The following is a 14,386-nucleotide window of genomic DNA, read 5'->3' as shown; positions in this document are numbered from 1 at the left end:
CACTGAGAAAGAATGAAATCCTGCTGTTTGCAGCAATGTGGATGGAACTGGAGGGTTTTATGCTAAGTGAAATGTCAGTCAGAGAAAGACAGGTATCTATGTTTTCACTCATATGTGGATCTTGAGAAACTTAACAGAAGAGCATGAGGTAAGGGAAGGAGGAAAAAAGTTACAAGTAGAGAGGCTGGGAGGCAAACCATAAAAGACTCTTAAATACAGAGAACCAACTGAGGGTTGATGGCGAGTGGGAGAGAGGGTAAAGGGGGTGATGGACATTGAGGAGGGCACTTGTTGGTACGAGAACTGGGTGTTGTATGGAAGCCAATTTGACAATAAATTATATTTTTAAAAATCACCTTGGAGCTAGGAAAGTGTCAATTCGTAGGCCCCACCCACTGAGATTCTAATCAGCTTGACCTAGGTGAGATTGAGGCATCATTTTTTTTGGAGAGAGAGAAAGAGAGCACATGCAAGCAGGGAAGGAGCAGAAAGAGAGGGAGGGAGAGAATCTTAAGCAGGCTCCACACTCGGAATGCAGAGCCCAACCTGGGGTTTAATCTTACAATGTTGAGATCATGACCTGAGTTGAAATCAAGAGTCAAATGCTTAACTGACTGGCTGAGCCACCCAGGCGCCCCTCAGGCATCATATCTTTTTTAAAAAATTTTTTAAGTTTATTTATTTTGATTTAGAGACAGGGAGAATGGAGGAGAGCCAAAGAGAGAGGGAGAGAGAGAATCCGAGACAGGCTCTGTATTGTCAACGTGGAGCCTGATGTGGGGCTCAAACCCACAAACTTTGAGAACATAACTTGAGCTAAAACCAAGAAATGGACGTTAAATCAACTGAGCTACCCTGGTGCCCCCTGAAACATCATATCTTGAAGTCTCTTCAGATGAATCCAGACTAGAGTTGAGTACCACTGCTCTGGAGAAAGGCTCTAATTGTGCCAATTTGTTTGACCTGGCCGGAACAGTCCTGTTCTCAGATATTCTCTCCCACTGTTGACACTGACCACTCTCTCAGAAGGCCCTTCTCATCACGGCCATGACATCATTTTATGGGACTACTTATTATACTGATAGTGATTCTCAATTCTGTCTAAGTCCTATTAATATTAATGGATGGGAAAATCATTCTACTGGATTCTCACGAAATTCATTCTGAGAATGTTTTCCTTATTAAATTCTCACATTTAATTTAATTTTTTGTTACTCTGGACCTTGAAACTTTATCAGGTTAAACCCTTTTGGGAAGGAACGGGTTTTGTTTTGTTTTGTTTTTTAGTGAAATGTGGATAATTCCCTAGGCAAAGATCCTAACCCATTCTCCCTAGGTTTCTATTACTAAAGTTGAATTTAGAAGTTTTGTGTCTATCTCACCCATGCCACACATGGGATAAAATAGTATCAACAGACCTTTACTGCTATCAAAATTGCTAAAATTACAATAGAAGGGATGGAGGATAAAATTCAGGTCTACTATAACAGAGAGCAAAAGACACAAAGATGGCAAACAGGAGAGAGAAAAAAATAAGAACATCAGATGATCAGCATAAGAAGGTCCAGTATCTAAACAAAAGGAACTGTGTGTGTGTGTGTGTGTGTGTGTGTGTGTGTGTGTGTGTGAGAGAGAGAGAGAGAGAGAGAGAGAGAGAGAGATCAAAATAACACAAGAAAATTTCCCAGACCTGAAATACAGGTTTACATACTCAAAGGTTCACTGAGCATACAGCAGGACATGAAACAGACCCACACTAAGCTACATAATTAGGAAATCATTAGGAAACAGAATACTGGAGATAAAGAGAAGATCCTACACACTTTGGGGCAAGGGAAAGGGTCCTACACAGGTCCCATACAGGATTTGGAGTGACTTTAGACTTCAGTATTAATTTGAGAACCTAAAAGCAATATCCTCAAGATGTAAAGGAAAGCAATTTCCAACCTAGATCTTTATATTCAGCTGACTGAGTATCAGGTTGGTAAGGTCTCCAAATAATTTCCCATCCATACATCCTCCTCTCTCAGGAAGCTACTAAAGGACAGACTCTACCAAAACTAGAGAGTAAAGCAACAAAGGAGAAGACATGCGATGCAAGTGATCCAACACAGAAGAGCAGTGAAGGAGATGTCCAGGATGCTGAAAGGAGGTCCCAGGAGGATGGCTAAACATCTGTGATAGCAACCAGATCATACTGCTTCTGGGCACAAGGCTCTGAAAGAGACTTCTTTAGAAAGATAAATTTTTTTTAAATGTTTTTTTATTTATTTCTAGGAGAGAGAGAGAGAGACAGCGTGAGCAGGGGAGGGTCAGAGAGAGAGGGAGTCACAGACTGAAACAGGCTCCAGGCCCTGAGCTGGCAGTCAGCACAGAGCCCGACGCGGGGCTCGAACCCACGAACCGCGAGATCATGACCTAAGCGAAAGTTGGACGCTTAACCGACTAAGCCACCCAGGTGCCCCTAGAAAGATAAATTTGATAGAACATCTAAAGGAATTGGAATCTTGAGAAACTTAGACAGCTACTGGAATTTGGCTAATTAAAAGGTCCATAGAAAACTAAGCAAACAAACAAAAGCAACTCCAGAAAGAACAGAAAGTTGTGCAAGAAAGAAAAGTCATCACAATTTACTACACCATAACAATGTAAACACAGACAGTAGGATGAAGGAAAAATGAGATACTTCTAGAGTGGAGAGACTGAAAGATGGGAAGGGTAGAAGGGTAACAATGGGGGAATTAAATTCAAATTCTCATCTTTGGCCAAGATGGAATAATAAGGATCAAATTTGCTCTCCTGACTGCAATAACAAAATATTGGACAAAATATACAAAATGGTTTTGAAGATACTAGATTATCAGGCAACAAAAGACAGTGATACCTGTGAGTCAGGAAATAAAAGAGGTCAGCCTTATGGTTGAGTTTCCAGGCTAAAGCACAGAGAAGGGAAACTGTCAGACTCCAAAAGACTCCAGAAGTTGAGGAGATGAGACTTAAGAGTTTGGGGAGTCTTAGGGACCCAGAGTTCACAGAACAGAGCATCAAAGAAGAGCGAGTACTACAGAAGTTTGTAAAGGGTCCCACTCAAGTATTTAGCTAAGCACTAATCATCATGTGAATGCGTGGAAATTACCTTGAGCTGGGGAAAATAACCACCCAAAAGGATTAGAAGTAACAATGCCTGGTGTTCCCAAGGCTGGGAAAAGTGCCTGTTCCCACCTGCCAAACTGGAAAAGCTAGGCACTGGGTACAATTCACAGATGGGTCTTGCCTCAGCAGGAAAATTAGTAGCCTTAGATTGAACATGGCTCTGGTCCTACCTAACAAGTCTTAAAAACAAGACCCAAGATAATCAAACTGTTTCCAAGTCACTGCATCCTAGAATAAATCTCAAGAATAGTTATAGGAATACAAAAGTGCCCAGCAACCAACCAGGTAAAATTAACATTGTCTGGCATCCAATAAAAAATTATTAGGCATGCAAAAAAGCCAGGAACTGGGGCGCCTGGGTGGCTTAGTCGGTTGAGCGTCTGACTTTCGCTTGGGTCATGATCTCACGGTTCGTGGGTTCGAGCCCCGCGTCGGTCTCTGTGCTGACTGCCAGCTCAGAGCCTGGAGCCTGTTTCAGAGTCTGTGTCTCCCTCTCTCTGACCTTCTTCTGCTCACACTGTCTCTCTCTCTCTCTCTCTCTCTCTCTCCTAGAAATAAATAAAAACATTTAAAAAAATTAAAAAAAAAAAAAGCCAGGAACTATGACCCATAATAAGGAGATAAAGCAATTAATCAAAACCAACCCAGAACTGACACAAATGGTAGAATTACCAAAGACATTAAAATAATGAAACATTAAAACAATTATTAAAACTTTTCTTACTATAAAACTATATTGCTATTAAAAATAGATCTTTAAGAAGAATATAATTGAACTTCTAGAATAAAAACTATACTGCAATTAAGATGAAAAAATAAACTGAATGGATTAAAGGTAGATTAGACACTGCAGAAGAAAAACTTGGTGAACCTGAAGACACAGTAATAGAAATTATCCAAAATGAAACCCAGAGAGGAAAAAAAAACATTTTTTTTAATGAACAAAGCATCTACTCATGAAACAATATTACACTGTATTTTAACTAACTAGAATTTAAATAAAAATTTAAAAAGAGAAAAAAATTTTTTTAAAAGGGGAGGAACCTGGGTGGCTCAGTCAGTTAAGCATCTGACTTTGGCTCAGGTCATGAATTCATGGCTCATAGGTTTCAGCCCCATGTTGGGCTCTGCACTGACAGCTCAGAGCCTGGAGACAACTTTGGATTCTATGTCTCCCTCTCTCTCTCTCTGTCCCTTCCCTGCTCATGCTCTGTCTCTCTCAAAATAAATAAATATTTAAAAAGTTTTTTTATTTAAAAGAAACAAATAACTGAACAAAGCATCTGTGAGCAGTGGGACAATTTCAAGTAGCTTAACATTTGTATAAAATGTTAAGAAAAAAAACTTTAAAAAAAAAAAAAAGGATGACAACAGATTTCCTGCAGAAATGATGAAAATGAGAAGGCAGTCGCACAATATCATTAAAGTACTGAAATTATAAACGAATGACCTAGAATCCTAGTCCAGTGAAAATATCTTTCTAAAAATAAAGTCTAAATAAACTTCTTAAGCATATAAAAGCTGCACTACCTATACCTGTATCACCAACCTGTACTACCATAAATGTCAAAAGAAGTCCTCGAGACAGAAGGAAAATAGTACCATATAGAAATACAGATCTACACAAAGAAATGAAGCACTGGAAAGAGCAACTACATGAGTAAACACTTAAGATATTTTTATTATGTAGATTAAAAAATAAATTGACTGTTTAAACAAAAATAGTACCAATATGGTATAGGTTTACAAATGTGTGTAAAACAAGTTTTGAATAATAGCATAAAGGGAGAAGAGAAATAAAAATTTAGGTTTTTATACTCTTATCACTTGAAGGCAGACTATGATAAGTTAAAGATGTATATTATGAATCCCAGGGTACCTGGGTGGCTCAGTCAGTTAAGTTTCTGACTTCAGGTTAGGACATGATCTCACTGTTTGTGTGTTCAAGCCCCACACTGGGCTGTCTGCTGTCAACACAGAGCCCACTTTTGATCCTTTGTACCCCCATTTCTCTGCCCCTCCCTGCTTGCTCTGTAAAAATAAACATTTTTAAAAAGTATTTTTAAAAAAGATGTATGTTATGAATCCCATAGACAGTACAAGGAAAGAAAACTATCCTCATAAACACAGATGCAAAATTCTTAACAAATTCTCTAGCAAATGGAATTCAACAATACAAATAAAGATAACACACCATGACCAAGTGGAGTTTATATAAGGAATGCAAGGTTGGTTTACCATTTGAAAATCAGGAGTGCCTGGGTGGCTCAGTTGATTAAGTGACTGACTTCAGCTCAGGTCATGATCTCACAGTTCATGAATTCTAGCCCCACATCAGGCTCTCTGCTGTCAGTGCAGAGCCTGCTACAGATACTCTGTCCTCCCCTCCTTCTGCCCCTCCCCTACTCTCTCTCTCAAAAATAAACACTTAATAAACAAAAATTTGAAAATCAGTCAATGTAATTCAATGTATTAACAAACTAAAACAAAAAACCCCTATAGTCACCAAAAAAAAAAATTTGACAAAATCTGACACCCATTCCTACTAAAAATCTCAGCAAAATAGGAACCGAGGCAGTTTCTTCAACCTAATAAAGATCATATATGAAAAACCTACAGCTAATATCTTGCAATAATGGTGAAAAGACTGAAGATCAGGAACAAGTAATCTCATTTTCTATTAACTTTATACCAGAGGATATAGCCAGTGCAATTAGACAAGAAAGAGAAGTAACTATCAAACATAAAGATCAGAACGGAAGAAGTAAAACTGTCTTTATTAACAAATGACTTGACAGTCTATGTAAAAAACCCAACGGAAGCTATAAAAACCTACTAGAATACATTTAGCAAGGTGGTAGGATTCAAGACCAATATACAAAAATCAATTGTATCTATCTATCTATCTATCTATCTATCTATCTATATACACACTAACAACAATTGGAAATAGAAATTTAAAAACAATACCATTTTACAGCAGCATTATAACAGCCAAAAGGTGGAAACAACCACCAATAGATGAATACACAAAATGAGGCATAGTCATACAATGGATTATTACTTAGCCTTAAAAAAGAATTCTAACACAAGCCACAACATAGATGAACTCTGAATACATTATATATGGTAAGTGAAAAAAGCCATTCACCAAAGGACAAATACTGTATGATTCTATTCCTATGAGGTATTTAGAACAGCCAAATTCATACAGAGTAGAATGTGGTTTACTAAGGACTAAGGTGGAGAGGGTATAGTGAGCTATTGTTTAATAAGTACAGAGTTTTAATTTTGCAAGATGAAAAAGTTCTGGAGATGGATGATGGTGAGAGTTGCAATGTGAATGTACCTAACATACTGAATCATACCATTTAAAGATGGTTAAAATGGTAAATTTTGTTATATATATTTTACCAAATTTAAGATAAGAAAGCCAAATACCATTTACGTAGCATCAAAGAAATACATAATACTTAAGTATATATCTGATAAAAGATATGAAAGATCTGTATACTTAAACTATAAAACACTGGTGAAATTCTTAAAAATCCAAATAAATACAGACATATATATTGTTTATGGGTCGGAAGGTTTAATGTTGCTAAGATAATGGACATCTCCCCCAAAATGATCTATAGATTCAATGCAATCACAATCAAAATCCCAGCTTTTCTACAAGGGTTTCTTGTAGAAGTTAACAAATTGATTCTAAAATGCACATGGAAGGGGTGCCTGGGTGGCTAGGTCAGTTAAACGTCCGACTTCAGCTCAGGTCAAGGTCATGATCTCACGGTTCGTGGGCTCGGTTAGTGGGCTCCAGCCCCAAGTTGGGCTCTGTGCTGACAGCCAGCTCAGAGCCTGGAGCCTGTTTCGGATTCTGTGTCTCCCTCTCTCTCTGCCCCTCCCCTGCTCACACTGTCTCTCTCTCTCAGAAATAAATTTAAAAAAATTTTTTTAAATAAATAAAATGCATATGGAAGTGGAAAGAACCTGGGATAACTAAAGCAATTTTAAAAAGAAAGAACAAAGTTCAAGGTCTTAGCCTGATTTCAAGGCTTACTATAAACCTACAATGATCAAGATAGTGTAGTATTAGGATAAAGATAAAGTGATCAATGGAACAAAAGAGAGTCCAGATTATACCTACACATACACAGACAATTGATTTTTTACAAAGGTGCAAAGACAATTCCATGGAAGGACACGTTTTTATCAACAAATGGTGCTGGAATATTGGATCTCCACAAGCAAAAAGCTGAACTTCAATTCATTCCTTGTACCATACACAAGAATTAACCTAAAATGGATTATTAGACCTAAATGTAAAACCTATAACTATAAAACTTCTAGAAGGGGGAGCCTGGCTACCTCAGGCAGTAGAGTGTGAGACTCTTGATCTCAGGGTTGTGAGCTCGAGCCCCATATTGGATATAGAGATTACTAAAAATAAAAGTGTTTTAAGAGTAAATAAATACATAAATAAATCATCTAGAAGAAAAATAGGAGAAAACCATTGTATTTTGGGTTAGGCAAAGATTTCTTAGACATGACACTGAAAGCATAAACCACAAAAGAACAAGTTGTTCAACTGGACTTCATTAAAATTTTTGATTTCTGCTCATCAAAGACACTGTAAAGAGAATGAAAATGCAAGCCAAAGACTGGAAGGAAATATTTGCAAATCAAACACATCCAATCCTGACTTATTCAATAAAGGGTCTGTATGCAGAATACGCAAAGAACTCATAAAATTCGATACAAAAAAGAAACCCACAATTAAAAACTGGGTAAACAATTTGAACAGACATATCACCAGATATACAAATGGCAAATAGCTCATGAAAAGATGCTTAGTAACATTAGTCATTAGGGAAATGCAAATTAAAATCAATGAGATTACCACTGCAGACCTATTCAAAGGTCTAAAATTAAAGAGACTGGGGCACCTGGGTGGCTCAGACGGTTGAGCATCCGACTTCATCTCAGGTCACAATCTCAAGGTTCATGAGTTCGAGCCCAGTGTCAGGCTTGCTACTTCGGTGCAGAGCCCACTCTGAATCCTCTGTCCGCCTCTCTTTCTCTGCCCCTCCCCCAATCTCTCTCTCTCTCTCAAAAATGAATAAACATTAAAAAAAATTTAAAGAGTCTTGGGGCGCCTGGGTGGCTTAGTCGGTTAAGCGTCTGACTTTCGCTTAGGTCATGATCTCGCGGTTCGTGGGTTCGAGCCCCGCGTCGGGCTCTGTGCTGACTGCCAGCTCAGAGCCTGCAGCCTATTTCAGAGTCTGTGTCTCCCTCTCTCTCCGACCCTCCTCTGCTCACGCTGTCTCTCTCTCTCTCTCTCCTAGAAATAAATAAAAATATAAAAAAAAAAAATTTAAAGAGTCTGATCATACCAAGTGCTGACAAAGAAGTGGATGAATTCGAACTTTCATACACAACTAGTAGGTGTGTAAATTTTTTAATGTTTGCTTATTTTTTAAAGAGAGAGACAGAGTCTGAGCAGGGTTGGGGCAGAGAGAGGGAGAGGGAGACACACAATCTGAAGCAGGCTCCAGGCTCTGAGCTGAACACACAGAGCCCGATGTGGGGCTCAAACTCACTAACTGGGAGATTATGACCTGAGCTGAAGTCAGATGCTTAACCTACTAATCCATACTTCCCACAACTGGTAGGTATGTAAAATAATGCAACCAGTTTGGAAAAAGGTCTGGCAATGTTCTTAAAGTTAAATGTATACCTACCATATGATTCACAATTCCAGTCCTAAGGATTTACCCAAGAGAAATAAAATAATATGTCCATAGAAAAACTTACACAAATGTTCACAGTAGTTTTATTTGTAATAACCAAAAACTAAAAACAACCCATCATCAGGTGAATGGATAAACTCTGGTATATACATATAATGGAATGCTACTCAGCAATAAAAAATGAGCTACTGAAGCTTACACAACATGCATGAATCTCAAAATAATTATGCTGAGTGAAAAAAAAAAAAAAAAAAAAGCCAGGCCAAAAAAAGGACACATGCTGTCTGATTCAATTTACACAAAATTCTAGGTAATGTGAACTAACGTAGGATGACAGAAAGCAGATCAGTCTGTTGCCTGGGGAAAAGGCCTGGCAAAGGAGGGGCAGGAAGAAGGAATTAGAAGGGGCACAAAAAACTATGGGGGGTTTCGGAATAATAGGTATGTTCATTATCTTGATTGTGGTGATGGTTTCACAGATATGTTAAAACGTATTGCTTTAAATGCGTTCCATTCACTGTGTATCATTACACCTCAATAAAGCCGCTATTAAAACAAAAAGAATAACCATTCCTCCATTCTCCAGAATAAAGCATAGGGCAGGGGATAATCGTGGATTCAGAGACCAGAGGAAAAGGTCTGGGAGCACAGAAACCTCCTCCCCGACATCTGCCAGCCAGGGGTCCTGGGAAAGTGGGCACCAGACAGCCAAAGAGGGGACCGAGCCCTCTGCACTCAGGACAGTGTAGGGAAAACCATGGCCCACTGCACAGAAACTGAAGCCCAGAGACGTTATCTTGCCCCAGGAGGTTACACAGGTAGTAGGTGGTCTAACCCTAGAACTGTAAAAGTGCTTCTCTTCATCTACAACAAATTCAAAAACATTGACCTAAAACAGGATAAAGATCTATGCTTATGTGTATGTGTTTAGAACAGACAATTCTCTCTACTGGGGCCCGAGAGCCAGAACCAGTTTGGCCATCCCATAAGAGCCAGGCACCGGGGACACAGCAGCTGAACTTCCGGTGCATGAGTGTTTGGGGCAGCAGTGTGACAGGCGGGCGTGGGACGAAGCTGACGTCTGGTTTGAGGTTTGCATGAGGCGCAGACTAACCGGCTCCTCCCAGCAGCTGCTGCCTAGGGCTCCGCTGCCCCAGCCTCTACCACTCCCCCTGGCCAGACTAGAGGACGATCTCCCCTCACACTCTGGTTCAGACAAGGGGTGGGGGGCCATCTGACTCAGAGACAGGACCCAGCTAAGGCCCTGAGGCAAGCAGCAACTCTGTAACCACCCCAACCTGAGGGCCACAGGAGCAGGAACGCACATGGTGCCAAGTAAGAGGTGAACAACCCTACGAGGATGAGGCCCATAAACTGGCCAACCAAACCCCTGTGGGCTGCGAATGAGTAGGCCTGGCAGCCCAGCCACCGGGGAGTCAACAGGAAGCCAAATCTAGTCCCCACCCCTGCAAGCCCCACCTCTAGGCTGCCACAGGAGCTGGCCTTGGCTGGTGCAGAACCTATGATGCCACAGCTGCCCATCTGTCCACCTGCAAGGGGTGGGGCCAAGCTCTGAGCCATGGAGGATGCCCAGAGTCCACCAGTACAAACACCCTCTCCTCAAGTGTCTGTTTCAGGTTAGAGGCCTAGAGCCCATACCCAGACAGAAGGCCTCGCCAGTTCTCTCCCCGGCTACTCCATCCATCCTTGGCTCTGAGCCCTCGGTTATTAATCAGCTGTGACAAGAAGGTGTGGTGGGAGCAGGTCAGGCTCGTGCTCGAGTCACTGGCGGCCACACTCGCATCTCACATCACATGGCTAACAGGGTTACTGGATAAAGTCCTTTTAATGCAGTGCTGCCCCTTCCCTTTTCTGGAATGTGTTTAGAGGGCTTGAGAAAACCTGTGCTGATTGCACCATCCCAGCCCTGGCACAGAGGCACTCCTATCTCCAGGAGTAGCCAGATGGAGGGGTGACTACCTCCTCTGCAACCTCAGCCTGGAGCTACCCCTCTCTTCCTTCTACCCCCGACTGGCAGACACCCAGATAGTCTCACCCCCAGTCTAGACTCTAAGGAAATGCCCCATCACTCCAGTTGGCATTTTTAGTACTGGGGGGAGGGGTCCTGCCCCGCTGTTGAAAACTGCACTGCTTCCTTCCTCCCCAGGTCTAAACACAAGAGAGTGAACAAAAGCAGTTTGGAGACCATCCTCTCCTGAAATAACTGCAGCCCCCTGCTTCAAACACACCAACTCCTGCTCGGAAGGGAACTGGGTTTCCTTACCTGCTGCCTTCTGCTGCCTCCCTGCAGACACAGTTTCGATGATGTCCAGGCTGAGGTGGCAGAAGAGGATGCAGCAGGGCACACTGCGTGCTCTCGGGCAGTGGCTTCCAACGCTCCAATCCCCCAAACCCCTACATCTTGCGCTCACCACCGCGCTGGGGCGATCCGGGCGCTGGGCAGCCGGCCTGTAGGTTACCACCTCCTCCTCCGCCGGCGCCTCCGGATCCTGTGCCCCTCAGGGGGCCCCCCTCCTTCCTGGGACTCCTTCCCGTCCAGGTATGTCTCCTGGACAGCCCTCACCACCTGTCCTTCCTGCACCCCCGGCAACCAATTTGCTTCCTGCACCCCCAGGCGCCCCTCCCCCTCAGGCCCCTGGGGCCCCACAGGCCTGGCCCTCCCCACCAGCTCGAGTCTCTCGCGGCGTGTCGGGGCCGCTCCCAGGGCAACCGCCTCCCGTCTGAGGTGCCCGCAGCTTTCCCAGTACTGCCCCCCCTGCTCCCCGGAACTTTCGAGCCCCTCTCCGCGCTCCCAGGAGCGGTCCCCGAACTCGGAGAGTGGCTCGGGCTGCTGCAGCAGCCTGCGTGGGCTCCCCTCCCCCTGCTCCTGCACCCCGGCGCGGGCCTCCCCACGCTCCTGCACTGCGGGGCTGCCTCCCCCCTTCTCCTGGTACTGCTTGCGGGGCCCCAGCCCCTCCTCCTGCACCACAGGCCAGCCCGCCGAGCCCGTCCACCGCGGCGGGCGCCTCCAGTCCGCGCCGTCCGGCGGACCCCACACCACCCCCAAGCTGGGCTCGTGGCCACGGCCGCCCCGCTCCTGCACCCCCGGGCCCACCCCGCCCTCCTCCTGCACGGCCGGACCCACGCCCCCCTGCTCCTCCACGCCGAGCTTCAGCCCGCGGAGCTGCTGCGGGCCCCAGCTGAGAACTCCGACCCGCTGCGGCTGCTGCTCCGGCAGCGCCGGACTGAACCCGCCGCGCTCCTCCTGCGCTCCCCGCTCGGGGCCCCTTGCCCGCACTGCCCAGCGCACTCGCCTGCCCCCAAGAGGCCGCGCGGTCCCACCCCTCCAGATGGTGCTGCCCTCTGCGCCCGCTCACACCGCCCCCTGCCCGACTGCTTCTGCCTCGTACCCCCAGGGAGGGGGCTGCGGGTTGGCCTCCCCCCGGGTTCCGCGACCACCCCCACGTCCCAGGCCCGCCTTCCCACCCTATCCTCCCGGCGTCGACGTCCGCCCGCCGGGCGCCGCGCCCAGCGCCGGCCCCCGCAGGTGCTGCGGCCCCGCGCGCCGGCCCGGGAGCCAGGAGCGCCCGCCCTCCCGCCTGAGTTCCTGGAGCCCGCCTGCGCCTGCGCCGCCCCAGGGGGGCGGGGTCCAGCAGGGTTGGCCCGCCCTCTTAAGGAGCCAGGTCCCGCTTGCTCCTCCCTTCTCGCCTCTCTTCAGTCCGTCTACCAATCCCCCTTCTTTACTCTCCAGAATCTCCCCACCCCCTGCCCGGCTTGCGCGTTCCTGTGTACCTACCGGAGGGGAGATGAAGTCGAAGGTAGGGAGTTCATATTGAGGCTGTGCAGTTAACTGGGCCCAGTGGAGGAGCACTGTAGCAGGAGTCTCGAATTCTTAGTAGCTCGTTGAGCGGCTGCTGACCACCACGTGACAGTGTAAAAAGTCACTTCCAGCTGGTCTCAGTTGCATTGTTTCTAAAATGGGGAGGTTGGATTGGAAAGTTTCCAAGGCTACAATCCAGTGAGTGTTTGCAGAAATGGACTTGAGTCCTAATCTCTCAGCAGCAGCCCAGAGGCCTGGGAACCTGGGCCACCCCCATCCTTTTTCTGGGGCCAAAGGAGGACATTTCAACAAAGGAGAGGTGGTTTCAGGCCTGTGAAACTTCCTGCTGGAAACACAGACATAAACAGTCCCAGGCAAAGGGGGCCTTCCTCCCTCCTGCACTGCTCCCTCTTGGGTGCTTTCCTCCCTGCGCGCACAAAGAAGGAGAAAATTCAGAGCTCCTCCTCCCAGTGATAGAGTAGCCATCGCACCCAGATCCTAGTGGGAGGCAGCCTTAAGGCATGGTGCTTAGAACCCAAGGGCTTAAAGCCAGTTGGCACAATTACTGACTACCTCATCTACAAAATGGGTACAATAATAAAACAAGTCCAGAGAGAATTGTCCCAAGGATCAGACATCAAAGAACTATGTAAGGATGACTCTTTCTGCACCCCTATTGTCTAGCATTGAGCCCAAGGGCCCTGGCCAGGGGAGGCAGTAGGGCAGAATGGGACGGGTTAGAAATACCTATGGGGTGGCTGGATTGAGTGGATTTGGGTCCTCATGTCTTGCCCTGTGAGATAGGCTGGACAGCTTTCCACTAAATCACTTGATAACAGTGCGTGTAGCAGCTTCTCTTCATCAGGAAGCCAGAGCATAGGGAGAATTGCACCCTGCCTGGCCCAAGGGAGGGTCTAGGGCAGGCAGGACTCCTGATTCCACCTTTGTGTTCAGCCAAGTTCTCCCTTGCTGCCTGATCTCAGAGAGAAAAGTCAGCGGGAAGGAATCTGAAGGGAATCCCCTCTCAAGCTCCTTTACATATCAGCAAATGAGGATCGCTAAGGCTTATGGGGACTCCTATGAGCAAGGCTCTGCATTTGGCACGTATTCTCATCTAACTGTCACCACAACCAAATGGCGTACACGTTACCATCCTCGTTTTAAAGATGGACTTTACATTGTTAAGTAACTTGCTCAGGGTCATACAGCAAGGTCATACAGCTGGTAGCATTAAAACCAAGATTCAGGTCCAGTATTTGACTCCAGAGTCTACCCTGTACCCACTAATGCACAACAAAGCAAAGCCAAACCCAGGAGCCTCACTTTGGGATGTATACGATCTGACTAAATTTGCGGGTCAATAGATGCAAACAACTGATTGGGAGCAAGCTTTTTGCCTGTAAATCAAGCTCCACGACAAACAAAGCAAAGAATCAAAGCACTTGTATCCTGGTCAGTCCTGCTAGGTGATTTTCTTAGGGGAGCCCAGGTGCCCATTCTTCCACCTCCCTTCCAGCTGCCCACAAGAGCCAGCTCCATCCCTCTTACATGTTTAGTGCAAGGTTACCTGTAGCTTTAGTTTCACAGAAAAAAGGTCTCCTGCCACCTTCCTCCATCCTCTCTAGTCCCAACTTTTAGAATCTCTCCACCATCACGCTGAGCA

The 14,386-nt window shown here is 45.2% G+C and overlaps 1 protein-coding gene across 1 annotated transcript in view; it reads right to left on the bottom strand.

Moving 5' to 3' along the window:
* The window catches only part of TNK2 (tyrosine kinase non receptor 2), a 45,590-nt gene extending 34,072 nt beyond the window's left edge, over positions 1 to 11,518 (bottom strand). The window contains exon 1 of the mRNA XM_039250862.1: positions 11,188 to 11,518. The gene's annotated coding sequence lies outside the window, so the exon portion shown is untranslated. The remainder of the gene's footprint in view (positions 1 to 11,187) is intronic.
* Between the last annotated feature and the right edge of the window lie 2,868 nt (positions 11,519 to 14,386).

This window comes from Hyaena hyaena, unplaced genomic scaffold (genome assembly GCF_003009895.1).
Source record: "Hyaena hyaena isolate Hyena2069 unplaced genomic scaffold, ASM300989v1 scaffold_382, whole genome shotgun sequence".
NCBI classification, from domain to species: domain Eukaryota; kingdom Metazoa; phylum Chordata; class Mammalia; order Carnivora; family Hyaenidae; genus Hyaena; species Hyaena hyaena.
The sequence above is the reverse complement of the archived record's forward strand: the minus strand, read 5'-3'. Positions and strand labels throughout refer to the sequence as shown.